Genomic DNA, 17,123 nt, shown 5'->3' with positions numbered 1-17,123 from the left:
GGGGGAGCAACAGTGAGGGTGTGTGGGGAGAGCAACAGTGAGGGTGTGGAGAGCAACAGTGAGGGTGTGTGGGGGGGAGAGCAACAGTGAGGGTGTGGGGAGCAACAGTGAGGGTGTGGGGGGGAGAGCAACAGTGAGGGTGTGTGGGGAGAGCAACAGTGAGGGTGTTTGGGGGGAGAGCAACAGTGAGGGTGTGGGGGAGCAACAGTGAGGGTGTGGGGGGGAGAGCAACAGTGAGGGTGTGTGGGGGAGAGCAACAGTGAGGGTGTGGGGGGAGCAACAGTGAGGGTGTGGGGGGGAGAGCAACAGTGAGGGTGTGTGGGGGGAGAGCAACAGTGAGTGTGGGGGGGGAGAGCAACAGTGAGGGTGTGGGGGGAGCAACAGTGAGGGTGTGGGGGGGAGAGCAACAGTGAGGGTGTGTGGGGGGGAGAGCAACAGTGAGGGTGTGGGGGGAGAGCAACAGTGAGGGTGTGGGGGAGAGCAACAGTGAGGGTTGTGGGGAGAGCACAGTGATGGTGTTGGGGGGAGCAACAGTGATGTGGTGTGGGGGGGAGAGCAACAGTGAGGGTGTGTGGGGGGAGAGCAACATGTGAGGGCTGTGTGGCGGGGGAGAGGCACAGGTGAGGGTGTGGTGGGGGAGAGCAACCCAGTGAGGGTGTGTGGGGGAGAGCAACAGTGAGGGTGTGAGGGTGAGAGCAACAGTGGAGGGTGTGTGGGGGGAGAGCAACAGTGAGGGTGTGTGGGGGAGAGCAACAGTGAGGGGTGTGGGGGAGAGCAACAGTGAGGGTGTGTGGGGGGGAGGAGCAACAGTGAGGTTGTGGGGGGAGAGCAAACAGTGAGGGTGTGGGGGGGAGAGCAACAGTGAGGGTGTGTGGGGGGGAGAGCAACAGTGAGGGTGTGTGGGGGGAGAGCAACAGTGAGGGTGTGTGGGGGGAGAGCAACAGTGAGGGTGTGTGGGGGAGAGCAACAGTGAGGGTGTTGGGGGGAGAGCAACAGTGAGGGTGTGGGGGGGGGAGAGCAAACAGTGAGGGTGTGGGGGGGAGAGCAACAGTGAGGGTGTGGGGGGAGAGCAACAGTGAGGGTGTGGGGGGAGAGCAACAGTGAGGGTGTGTGGGGGAGAGCAACAGTGAGGGTGTGGGGGGGAGAGCAACAGTGAGGGTGTGTGGGGGAGAGCAACAGTGAGGGTGTGGGGGGGAGAGCAACAGTGAGGGTGTGTGGGGGGAGAGCAACAGTGAGGGTGTGTGGGGGGAGAGCAACAGTGAGGTGTGTGGGGGGAGAGCAACAGTGAGGGTGTGGGGGGAGAGCAACAGTGAGGGTGTGGGGGGAGAGCAACAGTGAGGGTGTGGGGGGAGAGCAACAGTGAGGGTGTGGGGGGGAGAGCAACAGTGAGGGTGTGGGGGGAGAGCAACAGTGAGGGTGTGTGGGGGGAGAGCAACAGTGAGGGTGTGTGGGGGGAGAGCAACAGTGAGGGTGTGGGGGGGAGAGCAACAGTGAGGTGTGTGGGGGGAGAGCAACAGTGAGGGTGTGGGGGGGAGAGCAACAGTGAGGGTGTGGGGGGGAGAGCAACAGTGAGGGTGTGGGGGGGAGAGCAACAGTGAGGGTGTGGGGGGGAGAGCAACAGTGAGGGTGTGTGGGGGAGAGCAACAGTGAGGGTGTGTGGGGGGAGAGCAACAGTGAGGGTGTGGGGGGAGAGCAACAGTGAGGGTGTGGGGGGGAGAGCAACAGTGAGGGTGTGGGGGGAGAGCAACAGTGAGGGTGTGGGGGGAGAGCAACAGTGAGGGTGTGGGGGGGAGAGCAACAGTGAGGGTGTGGGGGGGAGAGCAACAGTGAGGGTGTGTGGGGGAGAGCAACAGTGAGGGTGTGGGGGGGAGAGCAACAGTGAGGGTGTGGGGGGGAGAGCAACAGTGAGGGTGTGTGGGGGAGAGCAACAGTGAGGGTGTGGGGGGGAGAGCAACAGTGAGGGTGTGGGGGGGAGAGCAACAGTGAGGGTGTGTGGGGGGAGAGCAACAGTGAGGGTGTGGGGGGAGAGCAACAGTGAGGGTGTGGGGGGGAGAGCAACAGTGAGGGTGTGTGGGGGAGAGCAACAGTGAGGGTGTGTGGGGGGAGAGCAACAGTGAGGGTGTGTGGGGGAGAGCAACAGTGAGGGTGTGTGGGGGGAGAGCAACAGTGAGGGTGTGGGGGGAGAGCAACAGTGAGGGTGTGGGGGGGAGAGCAACAGTGAGGGTGTGGGGGGGAGAGCAACAGTGAGGGTGTGTGGGGAGAGCAACAGTGAGGGTGTGTGGGGGAGAGCAACAGTGAGGGTGTGTGGGGGAGAGCAACAGTGAGGGTGTGTGGGGGAGAGCAACAGTGAGGGTGTGTGGGGGAGAGCAACAGTGAGGGTGTGTGGGGGGAGAGCAACAGTGAGGGTGTGTGGGGGGAGAGCAACAGTGAGGGTGTGTGGGGGGAGAGCAACAGTGAGGGTGTGTGGGGGAGAGCAACAGTGAGGGTGTGGGGGGAGAGCAACAGTGAGGGTGTGGGGGGAGAGCAACAGTGAGGGTGTGTGGGGGGAGAGCAACAGTGAGGGTGTGGGGGGGAGAGCAACAGTGAGGGTGTGGGGGGGAGAGCAACAGTGAGGGTGTGGGGGGAGAGCAACAGTGAGGGTGTGTGGGGGAGAGCAACAGTGAGGGTGTGGGGGGGAGAGCAACAGTGAGGGTGTGGGGGGGAGAGCAACAGTGAGGGTGTGGGGGGGGAGAGCAACAGTGAGGGTGTGTGGGGGGAGAGCAACAGTGAGGGTGTGTGGGGGGGAGAGCAACAGTGAGGGTGTGGGGGGGAGAGCAACAGTGAGGGTGTGTGGGGGAGAGCAACAGTGAGGGTGTGGGGGGAAGCAACAGTGAGGGTGTGTGGGGGGAGAGCAACAGTGAGGGTGTGGGGGGGAGAGCAACAGTGAGGGTGTGGGGGGAGAGCAACAGTGAGGGTGTGGGGGGAGAGCAACAGTGAGGGTGTGTGGGGGAGAGCAACAGTGAGGGTGTGGGGGGAGAGCAACAGTGAGGGTGTGGGGGGGAGAGCAACAGTGAGGGTGGTGGGGGGGAGAGCAACAGTGAGGGTGTGTGGGGGGAGAGCAACAGTGAGGGTGTGTGGGGGAGAGCAACAGTGAGGGTGTGTGGGGGGAGAGCAACAGTGAGGGTGTGTGGGGGAGAGCAACAGTGAGGGTGTGTGGGGGGGAGAGCAACAGTGAGGGTGTGGGGGGAGAGCAACAGTGAGGGTGTGGGGGGGAGAGCAACAGTGAGGGTGTGGGGGGAGAGCAACAGTGAGGGTGTGGGGGGAGAGCAACAGTGAGGGTGTGGGGGGAGAGCAACAGTGAGGTGTGTGGGGGGGAGAGCAACAGTGAGGGTGTGGGGGGAGAGCAACAGTGAGGGTGTGGGGGGAGAGCAACAGTGAGGGTGTGTGGGGGGAGAGCAACAGTGAGGGTGTGTGGGGGAGAGCAACAGTGAGGGTGTGGGGGAGAGCAACAGTGAGGGTGTGTGGGGGAGAGCAACAGTGAGGGTGTGTGGGGGAGAGCAACAGTGAGGGTGTGTGGGGGAGAGCAACAGTGAGGGTGTGTGGGGAGAGCAACAGTGAGGGTGTGTGGGGGGAGAGCAACAGTGAGGGTGTGGGGGGAGAGCAACAGTGAGGGTGTGGGGGGAGAGCAACAGTGAGGGTGTGTGGGGGGAGAGCAACAGTGAGGGTGTGTGGGGGAGAGCAACAGTGAGGGTGTGTGGGGGAGAGCAACAGTGAGGGTGTGTGGGGGAGAGCAACAGTGAGGGTGTGTGGGGGGAGAGCAACAGTGAGGGTGTGTGGGGGGAGAGCAACAGTGAGGGTGTGGGGGGAGAGCAACAGTGAGGGTGTGTGGGGGAGAGCAACAGTGAGGGTGTGTGGGGGGAGAGCAACAGTGAGGGTGTGGGGGGAGAGCAACAGTGAGGGTGTGGGGGGAGAGCAACAGTGAGGGTGTGGGGGGAGAGCAACAGTGAGGGTGTGGGGGGGAGAGCAACAGTGAGGGTGTGTGGGGGAGAGCAACAGTGAGGGTGTGTGGGGGGAGAGCAACAGTGAGGGTGTGTGGGGGGGAGAGCAACAGTGAGGGTGTGGGGGGGAGAGCAACAGTGAGGGTGTGGGGGGGAGAGCAACAGTGAGGGTGTGGGGGGGAGAGCAACAGTGAGGGTGTGGGGGGGAGAGCAACAGTGAGGGTGTGTGGGGGGAGAGCAACAGTGAGGGTGTGGGGGGAGAGCAACAGTGAGGGTGTGTGGGGGGGAGAGCAACAGTGAGGGTGTGTGGGGGAGAGCAACAGTGAGGGTGTGTGGGGGGAGAGCAACAGTGAGGGTGTGTGGGGGGAGAGCAACAGTGAGGGTGTGTGGGGGAGAGCAACAGTGAGGGTGTGGGGGGGAGAGCAACAGTGAGGGTGTGTGGGGGAGAGCAACAGTGAGGGTGTGTGGGGGGAGAGCAACAGTGAGGGTGTGTGGGGGAGAGCAACAGTGAGGGTGTGTGGGGGGAGAGCAACAGTGAGGGTGTGGGGGGGGAGAGCAACAGTGAGGGTGTGGGGGGAGAGCAACAGTGAGGGTGTGGGGGGGGAGAGCAACAGTGAGGGTGTGTGGGGGAGAGCAACAGTGAGGGTGTGTGGGGGGAGAGCAACAGTGAGGGTGTGGGGGGAGAGCAACAGTGAGGGTGTGTGGGGGGAGAGCAACAGTGAGGGTGTGGGGGGAGAGCAACAGTGAGGGTGTGGGGGGGAGAGCAACAGTGAGGGTGTGTGGGGGGAGAGCAACAGTGAGGGTGTGTGGGGGAGAGCAACAGTGAGGGTGTGTGGGGGAGAGCAACAGTGAGGGTGTGTGGGGGAGAGCAACAGTGAGGGTGTGGGGGGGAGAGCAACAGTGAGGGTGTGGGGGGGAGAGCAACAGTGAGGGTGTGTGGGGGAGAGCAACAGTGAGGGTGTGGGGGGAGAGCAACAGTGAGGGTGTGTGGGGGGAGAGCAACAGTGAGGGTGTGGGGGGAGAGCAACAGTGAGGGTGTGTGGGGGGAGAGCAACAGTGAGGGTGTGTGGGGGAGAGCAACAGTGAGGGTGTGTGGGGGAGAGCAACAGTGAGGGTGTGGGGGGGAGAGCAACAGTGAGGGTGTGGGGGGAGAGCAACAGTGAGGGTGTGTGGGGGAGAGCAACAGTGAGGGTGTGTGGGGGGAGAGCAACAGTGAGGGTGTGGGGGGGAGAGCAACAGTGAGGGTGTGGGGGGGAGAGCAACAGTGAGGGTGTGGGGGGGGAGAGCAACAGTGAGGGTGTGGGGGGAGAGCAACAGTGAGGGTGTGGGGGGAGAGCAACAGTGAGGGTGTGGGGGGAGAGCAACAGTGAGGGTTTGGGGGGGAGAGCAACAGTGAGGGTGTGGGGGGGTGAGCAACAGTGAGGGTGTGGGGGGGAGAGCAACAATGAGAGTGTGTGGGGGGAGCAACAGTGAGGGTGTGGGGGAGAGCAACAGTGAGGGTGTGTGTGGGGGAGAGCAACAGTGAGGGTGTGTGTGGGGGAGAGCAACAGTGAGGGTGTGGGGGGAGAGCAACAGTGAGGGTGTGGGGGGCGAGCAACAGTGAGGGTGTGTAACAATGCCATTGGCCTACGTCCACACCCCAACAATGCCATAGGCCTATTTCCACACCCCAACAATTGCATGTTGGGGTGTAAGACAATGGTGTAGCAGAAAGTACTCCAGTACTTACGGAGGATGATGAGAGTGCGAGGAACAAGGTGGTCAGGTGGAGCCAGTGACTCCTTCCTTCAACAGTTTTGTCTTTCCCTCGTGGTATATCCTCAATGTCTTCAGTGGTGTGGCCTCACCACACACTTACACTGCCATAAGTGTCCTGAGAGTACTGTGGGAGGGACAATTTGGCGGGTATTGTGGACACAGGTGACCGTCTCTAAGACAGAGAGGAGCGTCAATGTTATCTTCTTCATGATGGTAGCTGCAGTTCTTATCACAGTTGTTATCTTGTTGGTAGTGATTGCGCGGCGACATTGTTATCAGTTGATGAGTGGCAGTGTTATCTTCTTCTTGATGGTAGCTGCAGTTCTTCTTATCAGAGTTGTTGTTGATTAAGTGGCGATATTGTTATCAGTTGAGGAGCGGCAGTGTTATCACACGGGTCGTCGTCTACACCTCGTGTAGCAGCTTGCTTTTGTTGTGATGACGTCACTCGCTCGCTTGCCCCCCATCTTGCTCCGTACATTTTCTTTGGTTACTGATCTCTGCCGAAACTGACTTTTTAATTGTCTTTATTTTATATACACAGGAGTTTGTTTATTTATTTATATATATACAAGAAGGTACAATAGGTTTATTAGAGAGCATAGCATTGATGTTTTTACATTCTTGTAAAGCCACTAGCACACATAGCGTCTCAGGCAGGTCCTTAATCTAACAGATAATTTTAAGTAGGTAAATTGTAGCTAAATTGAGAAAAGTTAACACGTACATTGTAAGGAAATTTGAAGAATATTAGTAGGTACATTTTAGTAAAATTTGAAGATTATTTCTAGGTATATTGTAGTAAAATTTGAGTTCAACATAACAACCATGATAAGATGATGGCAAGATACAACGGTGAAGTTATATGGCTTAGACACATATTTTGGGGCAGCACAAGATACAGTGCGAGTGTGAAGCACTAGGTAGAAAACTATGAAGATGAAATTAGGTACTTTTTGGTGGTACTTCTGAATAAGCGGTAGGATGGACAACTTTTTAATTCATTAGGGAGCGAGTTCATAGACTATGTCCCTTTATTTGCGTAGAGTGTTTATACAGAGTTAGTTTGACTCTGGAGATATCAAAGAGATATTTATTTCAGGTGTGGTGATAGTGAGTTCTATAACATCTGTCAAAGAAAAGTTTCAGATCAGAGTCTCTGTGTGATGAATGGGGGGGGGGGTGTATGGTTTAGTATAGGGGGGGGGGGGCTGTGTAACATGTGTGCAGGTGTGTATATTGAGGTGCAAGTAAAGGTGTATGGTAAAGTGTATGTATTGGGAGCGTAGAGTTGTACAGGTGCATCCACATCCCCCACCAAGATAACGTTAATAAAACGAGACTAAAACCAGTGCACTAAAACAGAAGTGATAAACAAACAGGGAAAAAGGAGGAATCCCCTCCTCCATTTTAAACCTGACCCAAATATCACAGAAACAAGGTTATCGCGAATAACCGAACTCAATTACGGGTTCACCATAGCCCGTGCTACATGGACACTTCGTTCTGAGCAGATAAATCTGAAACAACAACAAATTTCCTTATTATTTACGGGTTATTCATGCCCGTGCCACCTCTTGGGTGGCTTAATCTTTATCAATCAATCCCTTATTATGATGGTCTCAGAACAATGCTGGGAGCACCTATATGGACGCGTCGAGAGAGTCTAAGAATGGAAACCAACTTACCAGCATTAGAAAACAGGATCAAACAAAGGATAGCCGCCATAACAGCAAAACTTGTTGGCACCACCGCCAGACTGCCAATCAAAGACAGCATACACAGATCGCTTCAGAGAAACCTATAATAAAGAACAAGTGCATGGACGGATAATCTGCTCAAGATTCTAGAGAAAGTGGACTTGAAATGGACCATTAAATACAAAGGAGCAGACAGACCATATCAACACTTTCGGCAGCCTCCTCCATGGGAAGAATAGAGTCTAAATATCATCATTGAAGGATTACCAGTTACAAAATCAGCATGTGACTCGCAGAGGATCAAAGCAGTCATAGAACGACAAATGGAAACCATCTCAAGACCTACAACAACTCACATCTTCACAGACGGATCAGTTGATCAAGAAAAAGGTTCTTCTGGGGCAGCAGTTTACACTACCAACCATGAAGCTTACTGGAGCATGTATAGTGGGTGCTCAACATTGCAAACAGAATTATATGTCCTGAAGGAGGCAATAAACTATACAATTGAGAATAATTTACATGATGTCATCATTCATACCGACTCTAAATCTTCGCTCCAGGCATTGTTACCCAGTCAGCACAGAGATAATATACAACTCCTCACAGAAATTCAACATATAGGAAAAGATGCCCATAATCTAGGGCTGTCAATCACCCTTATCTGGATACCAAGTCACATTGGCATAGAAGGTAATGAAAAGGCAGACTCACTAGCAAAAACTGCCACTGCTCTACCTGTTGTACAGGTTCAAATACCTCCAAGTTTCTCACAGATTAAGGAGCAAATCAAGAAGAAAATATTCTCAAATATCAAAAGTCGCCACAGAGCCAAAGTAGCGGAAGGAAGATCCACTGCGATATGGTACGAACAAGCCACTGGTTACTACTCTTTCAAGCCTGGCAAAAAGATATCCAGAGACATTGCAGTAGCCATACACAGACTCAGACTTGGTTACAAGTGCTGCTGGGAGGTAATGAACCCAATAGTTAAAGAGTGTCACATCTGTGGAACAGAAGCAGAGGCGCCACTATTGCACTACTTACTGGAATGTGAAGCTACTGAACCCCTGCGCATCAAACTCAACATTAATCCAACGACAGCAGCTGCATTAGATGCACATTCCACCGCGACTACAATGATCAGAAAAGCTGTTGAGGAATGGGACTCATTAGTGAGCATTCTGCATCTACATCCGCCACCAAGATAATGGTAATAAAACAAGATTAAAACCAGTGCACTAAAACAGAAGTGATAAATAAGCAGGGAAAAAGGAGAAGTCCTCTCCTCCATTTTAAACTTAGACCCAAATATCACAGGAAAAAGGTTATCATGTATAACCAAACTCAATTACGGGCTCACCATAGCCCGTGCTACATGGACACTTCGTCCTGAGTAGCTAAATCTTTAACAACAACAACAACAACCTGACTCCCGAACATTAGAAAAGAACATAAAAAGTCATAAAATAAAAGTCATACAACAGAAATATACATAAACATCTGCTCAGATTATACACAAAAGTATATAATAAAATCGTAAAGAGCATAGCACTTTACTGCCACTAAGTATTTTAGTGGAAATTTTCAGTAAAATGTAAATATATAATGATTTATTTCGGGTATTCAGTGCATTGATGGTCCGTCATCACTGGTCCATCACTGGTCCATCATTGGTCCATCTCTGGTCCGTTATCACTGGTCCATTACTGGTCCGTTATCACTGGTCCGTCATCACTGGTCCATCATCACTGGTCCGTCATCACTGGTCCATCACTGGTCCGTCACTGGTCCGTCATCACAGGTCCATCACTGGTCCGTCATCACTGATCCATCACTGGTCCGTCACTGGTCCGTCATCACCGGTCCGTCATCACTGGTCCGTCATCACTGGTCCATCACTGGTCCGTCACTGGTTCGTCATCACTGATCCATCACTGGTCCGTCACTGGTCCGTCATCACCGGTCCGTCATCACTGGTCCGTCATCACTGATCCATCACTGGTCCATCACTGATCCATCACTGGTCCGTCATCACTGGTCCATCACTGGTCCGTCATCACTGGTCCATTATCACTGGTTCATCATAACTGGTCCATCATCACTGGTCCATCACTGGTCCATTATCACTGGTACATCACTGTGCCGTTATCACTGGTCCATCATCACTGGTCCGTTATCACTGGTCCATCATCACTGGTCCATCACTGGTCCGTTATCACTGGTTCATCACTGGTCCATTATCACTGGTACATCACTGTGCCGTTATCACTGGTCCATCATCACTGGTCCGTTATCACTGGTCCATCATCACTGGTCCATCATCACTGGTCCGTCATTATTGGTCCGTCATCACTGGTCCGTCATCACTGGTCCATCACTGGTCCGTCATCACTGGTCCATCACTGGTCCATCACTGATCCATCACTGGTCCGTCACTGGTCCATCATCACTGGTCCGTCACTGGTCCGTCATTACTGGTCCGTCACTGGTCCGTCATCACTGGTCCATCATCACTGGTCCGTCATCACTGGTCCATCATCACTGGTCCGTCATCACTGGTCCGTCATCACTGGTCCGTCTTCACTGGTCCATCACTGGTCCGTCATCACTGATCCATCACTGGTCCATTACTGGTCCATCACTGGTCCATTACTGGTCCATCATCACTGGTCCGTCATCACTGGTCCGTCATCACTGGTCCGTCATCACTGATCCATCACTGGTCCATTACTGGTCCATCACTGGTCCATCATCACTGGTCCATCACTGGTCCGTCATCACTGGTCCGTCATCACTGATCCATCACTGGTCCATTACTGGTCCATCACTGGTCCATCACTGGTCCATCACTGGTCCATTACTGGTCCATCATCACTGGTCCTCACTGGTCCGTCATCACTGATCCATCACTGGTCCATTACTGTTCCATCACTGGTCCATTACTGGTCCATCATCACTGGTCCATCACTGGTCCGTCATCACTGATCCATCACTAGTCCGTCATCACTGGTCCATCAGTGAGAATAGACAGATATGTAAAAGGGAAAGATCGACCTTTGAGGATCACCCTAAATGGTACCAAACAGATGGAAGAAGTACTAAGGAATGCTAGAAAATTACAAAGTGATGAGGATGGGAAAGTGTGGTCGTTAAGACGAGATCTTTCAAAAGAAGATAGAGAGAAGCTGAAACTGAACCTCGCCGAGGCAAAACGTTTAAATGAGAGCAGGAAAGAAGAAGAAATCAATTTTTTTTTCTACAAAGTGATAGGGGTAGGCAGACCAGTAAAGTGGTACATAAAGGCAAATCAACAAAATCATTAGAGAGAGGGGGAGTGAAAATAAGATGTTGTTATAGATTAAGCTACTCGGAACAAGTTCCAAGTAGCACGAGCTATGGTGAGCCCGTAACTTACCTGGCACAGGAGCGGGGCAAGTAGCACGGGCTATGATGAGCCCGTCGTGGACTTACCCGGCACAGGAGCAGTGCTGGGTGATATGGGCGTTTCATTAGCAGTGACAAAGAGAATACCCAAACAAACATCCAATGAAGATCTCACCGACCCAACAAACTCACAAAGACCGGAAAGTTGTAGCACCAAACACCATGATAGACATCGAGAGGAGACACCCACACATGAGACCAACAGAACAAGAACCCGGCAATGTGATGTTATAGTAAGAGGGGGAACAAGTTCCTGAAGATTGCATACACCAACATAGATGGAGTAAGATCAAAGATAGTGGAGTTAAGTGATGTAATACAGCTGCAGACACCAGACATTGTTGCACTCACGGAGACAAAACTTGAAGATGTTATTTTAAATGAGGTCATATTCCCATGGGGCTACTCAATTTGGAGACAGGACAGAAAAATTAGGAAATGCGGTGGCGTTGCTGTGCTGGTGAAAGAACACCTAAAGGTGAACGAAATAGTGACTGCCAATCCACAAGAAGTTGACATAATAGCACTTGAGATCTGCCATGAGGATGATAAACTAATGATCATAAATGCATACAGTCCACCGTTAAGCAGCACATGGTCAAAGGAGGAGCTAGATAGTACACGAGAAGGTCTTATAACAATAATGAGAGAGATCATAGCTAGAGCGGATAACGATAGTTCACGACTGTTGATAGTCGGCGACTTCAACTTGAAATCCATAGACTGGGAAGCATGTGAAGTTAAAACAGAAGATTTCTGGACCTGTAGATTTGTAGACCTCATCCTGGAAACATTCTTGTATCAACATGTTAAACAAGCTACGAGGATGAGGGAAGGGGACGTTCCCTCTATGCTAGATTTGATATTTACCAGGAAGGAGGAAGAAATATTTGACATTCAGTACCTTCCTCCCTTGGGTAAAAGTGACCATGTCTTTTTGAGAATAAAGTATGCAATGCGTTATAATCTGGAAGAAAATATGACAGTCGATGCAAATGAAAAACCTGACTTTTGGAGAGGACATTATGGCAACCTTAGAAATTTTTTTAGTGAGTATAATTGGACAGACTTGTTGCTAGGCAAGGAAGTGAATGAGATGTATGTCAGGTTTTGTGAAATATATGATAAAGGCACAAAAAAATTTATACCAAAACAGAGAAGCAGAACTAGGAAACAGGATTGGTTCAACAGAAAGTGCGAGAGAGCCAGAGATCAAAAGACACAAAAATGGAATCAATACAGGAAGAGGCCGAACCCCCAAACGTACTAGCGATACAAAGATGCGAGAAACAACTACACGGCAGTGAGGAGAGAGGCAGAAAGAAATTTTGAAAAAGGGATTGCAGACAAATGTAAAACAGAACCAGGTCTATTCTATAAATTCATAAACAACATATTGCAGGTAAAGGATAATATTCAGAGGTTGAAAATGGGAAATAGATTCACGGAAAATGAAAAGGAAATGTGTGAAACATTAAACGAAAAGTTCCAAAGTGTGTTTGCACAAAATGAAGTCTTCAGGGAACCAGATACAATAAGAATTCCAGAGAACAACATAGAGCACATAGAGGTGTCTAGAGACGAAGTGGAAAAAATGCTCAAGGAGCTAAATAAGAACAAAGCAGTTGGTCCAGATGGAGTTTTACCATGGGTTCTGAGAGAATGTGCACCTGAGCTCAGCAATCCTCTTCAACTGATTTTTCAGGCATCCCTGTTTACAGGAGTTGTAGCTGATGTGTGGAAAAAGGCTAACATAGTTCCAATCTACAAAAGTGGAAGCAGGGAAGACCCCCCTCAATTATAGACCGGTATCATTGACAAGTGTAATAGTCAAAATATTGGAAAAAATAATTAAAACTAAATGGGTAGAACACCTGGAGAGAAATGATATAATATCAGACAGACAGTATGGTTTTCGATCTGGAAGATCCTGTGTATCGAATTTACTCAGTTTCTATGATCGAGCAACAGAGATATTACAGGAAAGAGATGGTTGGGTTGACTGCATCTATCTGGACCTAAAAAAGGCTTTCGACAGAGTTCCACATAAGAGGTTGTTCTGGAAACTGGAAAATATTGGAGGAGTGACAGGTACGCTTCTAACATGGATGAAAAATTTTCTGACTGATAGAAAAATGAGGGCTGTGATCAGAGGCAATGTATCGGACTGGAGAAATGTCACAAGTGGAGTACCACAGGGTTCAGTTCTTGCACCAGTGATGTTTATTGTCTACATAAATGATCTACCAGTTGGTATACAGAATTATATGAACATGTTTGGTGATGATGCTAAGATAATAGGAAGGATAAGAAACTTAGATGATTGTCATGCCCTTCAAAAAGACCTGGACAAAATAAGTACATGAAGCGCCACTTGGCAAATGGAATTTAATGTTAATAAATGCCATGTTATGGAATGTGGAATAGGAGAACATAGACCCCACACAACCTATATATTATGTGAGAAATCTTTAAAGAATTCTGATAAAGAAAGAGATCTAGGGGTGGTTCTAGATAGAAAACTATCACCTGAGGACCACATAAAGAATATTGTGCGAGGAGCCTATGCCACGCTTTCTAACTTCAGAATTCCTTTTAAATACATGGATGACGATATACTAAAGAAATTGTTCACGACTTTTGTTAGGCCAAAGCTAGAATATGCAGCGGTTGTGTGGTGCCCATATCTTAAGAAGCACATTAACAAACTGGAAAAGGTGCAAAGACATGCTACTAAGTGGCTCCCAGAACTGAAGGGCAAGAGCTACGAGGAGAGGTTAGAGGCATTAAATATGCCAAAACTAGAAGACAGAAGAAAAAGAGGTGATATGATCACTACATACAAAATAGTAACAGGAATTGATAAAATCGATAGGGAAGATTTCCTGAGACCTGGAACTTTAAGAACAAGAGGTCATAGATATAAACTAGCTAAACACAGATGCCGAAGAAATATAAGAAAATTCACTTTCGCAAACAGAGTGGTAGACGGTTGGAACAAGTTAGGTGAGAAGGTGGTGGAGGCAAGACCGTCAGTAGTTTCAAAGTGTTATATGACAAAGAGTGCTGGGAAGACGGGACACCACGAGCGTAGCTCTCATCCTGTAACTACACTTAGGTAATTACTGGTCCGTCATCACTGGTCCGTCACTGGTCCATCACAGGTCCGTCATCACTGGTCCATCACAGGTCCGCCATCACTGGTCCATCATCACTGGTCCGTCATCACTGGTCCGTCATCACTGGTCCGTCACTGGTCCATCACTGGTCCATCACTGGTCCGTCATCACTGGCCCATCACTGGTCCGTCATCACTGGTCCATCACTGGTCCGTCATCACTGGTCCATCACTGGTCCGTCATCACTGGTCCATCATCACTGGTCCATCACTGGTCCGTCATCACTGGTCCATCACTGGTCCGTCATTACTGGTCCATCACTGGTCCATCACGGGTCCATCACTGGTCCGTCATCACTGGTCCATCATTACTGGTCCGTCATCACTGGTCCATCACCACTGGTCCGTCATCACTGGTCCATCACTGGTCCGTCATCACTGGTCCATCACTGGTCCGTCATCACTGGTCCGTCATCACTGGTCCATCATTGGTCCGTCATCACTGATCCGTCACTGCTCCATCACTGGTCCATCACTGGTCCGTCATCACTGGACCATCACTGGTCCATCACTGGTCCGTCACTGGTCCATCACTGGTCCATCACTGGTCCGTCATCACTGGTCCGTCATCACTGGTCCATCATCACTGGTCCGTCATCACTGGTCCATCACTGGTCCGTCATCACTGGTCCGTCATCACTGGTCCGTCATCACTGGTCCATCACTGCATGGTCCGTCATCACTGGTCCGTCATCACTGGTCCATCACTGGTCCATCATCACTGGTCCGTCACTGCTCCATCACTGGTCCATCATCACTGGTCCGTCACTGGTCCGTCATCACTGGTCCGTCATCACTGGTCCATCACTGGTCCGTCATCACTGGTCCATCACTGGTCCGTCATCACTGGTCCATCACTGGTCCGTCATCACTGGTCCATCATCACTGGTCCATCACTGGTCCGTCATCACTGGTCCATCACTGGTCCGTCATCACTGGTCCATCACTGGTCCATCACTGGTCCATCACTGGTCCGTCATCACTGGTCCGTCATCACTGGTCCGTCATCACTGGTCCATCATTGGTCCGTCATCACTGATCCGTCACTGCTCCATCACTGGTCCATCACTGGTCCGTCATCACTGGGCCATCACTGGTCCATCACTGGTCCGTCACTGGTCCATCACTGGTCCATCACTGGTCCGTCATCACTGGTCCGTCATCACTGGTCCATCATCACTGGTCCGTCATCACTGGTCCATCACTGGTCCGTCATCACTGGTCCGTCATCACTGGTCCATCACTGGTCCGTCATCACTGGTCCATCACTGGTCCGTCATCACTGGTCCGTCATCACTGGTCCATCATTGGTCCGTCATCACTGATCCGTCACTGCTCCATCACTGGTCCATCACTGGTCCGTCATCACTGGTCCATCACTGGTCCATCACTGGTCCGTCACTGGTCCATCACTGGTCCATCACTGGTCCGTCATCACTGGTCCTTCATCACTGGTCCATCATCACTGGTCCGTCATCACTGGTCCATCACTGGTCCGTCATCACTGGTCCGTCATCACTGGTCCATCACTGGTCCGTCATCACTGGTCCGTCATCACTGGTCCATCATCACTGGTCCGTCACTGCTCCATCACTGGTCCATCATCACTGGTCCGTCACTGGTCCATCACTGGTCCATCACTGGTCCTTCATCACTGGTCCATCACTGGTCCATCACTGGTCCATCACTAGTCCATCATTCGTCTGTCATTACTGGTCCATTGGTGGTGATGGTGCCCAACCACTGGGAAGGGGTCAGGATAAGGATGTTTCGTCTCCAAGCTTTCCGCAACGATCCAGCAGGTGAAATAGGGACATTATGTCGTGCCAAGAGGACTGAATTACAAACTCTTGCACACGAGTATCGCCTAGATGTTCCCCATGGAGCCAACAAAAATGAAATACATAACCTAGTCATGGATTACCTCTTAGAAGAAGGGAAAATTGACTGACACTCACGAAACTTATTCTATTGCAGATAAAACTGATTTGGCGACTATGAAACTCGAACTAGAACTTGCCAAGCTCGAAAGGAAGCAGAGAAAAGAGGAAGCTGCAATCAGGAAAGAACAAGAAAGAGAAGCCGCCTTGAGGAAAGAAGCCGCCTTAAGGAAAGAGCAAGAAAGAGAGGCGGCCCTAAGGGAACGAGAGGCAGCCTTGAGGAAAGAACAGGAACGTGAGACAATAATACTCCGTGAGCGTGTGAGAGTACAGCTTGACGCAAAACATCGTCACCTGGAGATGCAACGCGAGCATGATAAACGGCAAGCTGCTTTGGCTATAGAATGTCGTCAACAAGAACTCGCGTTGGAAACTACGCACCTCACTCAATGCCAGCAAGTTTCAATATCTTCCATGCAAGTAAGTTAATGCCACCATTCGTTGAGACAGAGATCGACGTCTTTTTTACCACCTTTGAGACCCTAGCTAATCAACTTAGCTGGCCTGTTGACCAATGGTCCACCCTTCTCAGAGTGCATCTTATAGGTAGAGCTGCAGTTACTCTCGGTACCTTAGCGTCTGAGAATGACTACCAGACCCTGAAGCAAGCAGTGTTGGACGCCTACCTTCTCTCCACCGAAAGCTACCGACGAAAATTCCATGACCATCTTAAGGCAAGTACCACCACCTTTCTAGAATTTGCCAATACAAAGAAAAGATATTTTATGAAATGGCTGGAAGCAGCACATGTCTCTACATTTGCAGAACTCATCAACCTCATGCTAGTTGAGGAATTCTTGAGACGTGTTCCCCCTTCCGTCCGTTTATATCTAGCAGATAAAGAAGAAACCGACTACATCAAATGTGCGAAGTCGGCTGACACCAACAGCCTCATCCACCGGTTGACACCAGAACCACCTTCCAGTAAGAAGTCTTGGTACAGTTACGATAAAGTGAGTACAGATCAAGCGAGCTCACAATTGTATTGCAAGTATTGCAAACTCTATGGACATACCATAGACAGATGTGTGAAGGCTCAATACAAGAGCAATGAATCTACTAAACCCAAACAGACTCCTCCTAAGTCCGGAAATCCTGTAATGAATGTTGGTGTTAATGATCT

General features: G+C 50.8%; 1 protein-coding gene across 3 annotated transcripts in view; it reads right to left on the bottom strand.

Annotated features, from left to right (window-relative positions):
* Nucleotides 1–5,918, bottom strand: part of LOC138352916 (uncharacterized) — a 230,529-nt gene extending 224,611 nt beyond the window's left edge. For all 3 annotated transcript variants that reach the window (XR_011222991.1, XR_011222989.1, XM_069305564.1), the window contains exon 1: nucleotides 5,707–5,918. The gene's annotated coding sequence lies outside the window, so the exon portion shown is untranslated. The remainder of the gene's footprint in view (nucleotides 1–5,706) is intronic.
* Nucleotides 5,919–17,123: the final 11,205 nt, after the last annotated feature.

This window comes from Procambarus clarkii, chromosome 55 (genome assembly GCF_040958095.1).
Source record: "Procambarus clarkii isolate CNS0578487 chromosome 55, FALCON_Pclarkii_2.0, whole genome shotgun sequence".
NCBI lineage: Eukaryota > Metazoa > Arthropoda > Malacostraca > Decapoda > Cambaridae > Procambarus > Procambarus clarkii.
The sequence above is the reverse complement of the archived record's forward strand: the minus strand, read 5'-3'. Positions and strand labels throughout refer to the sequence as shown.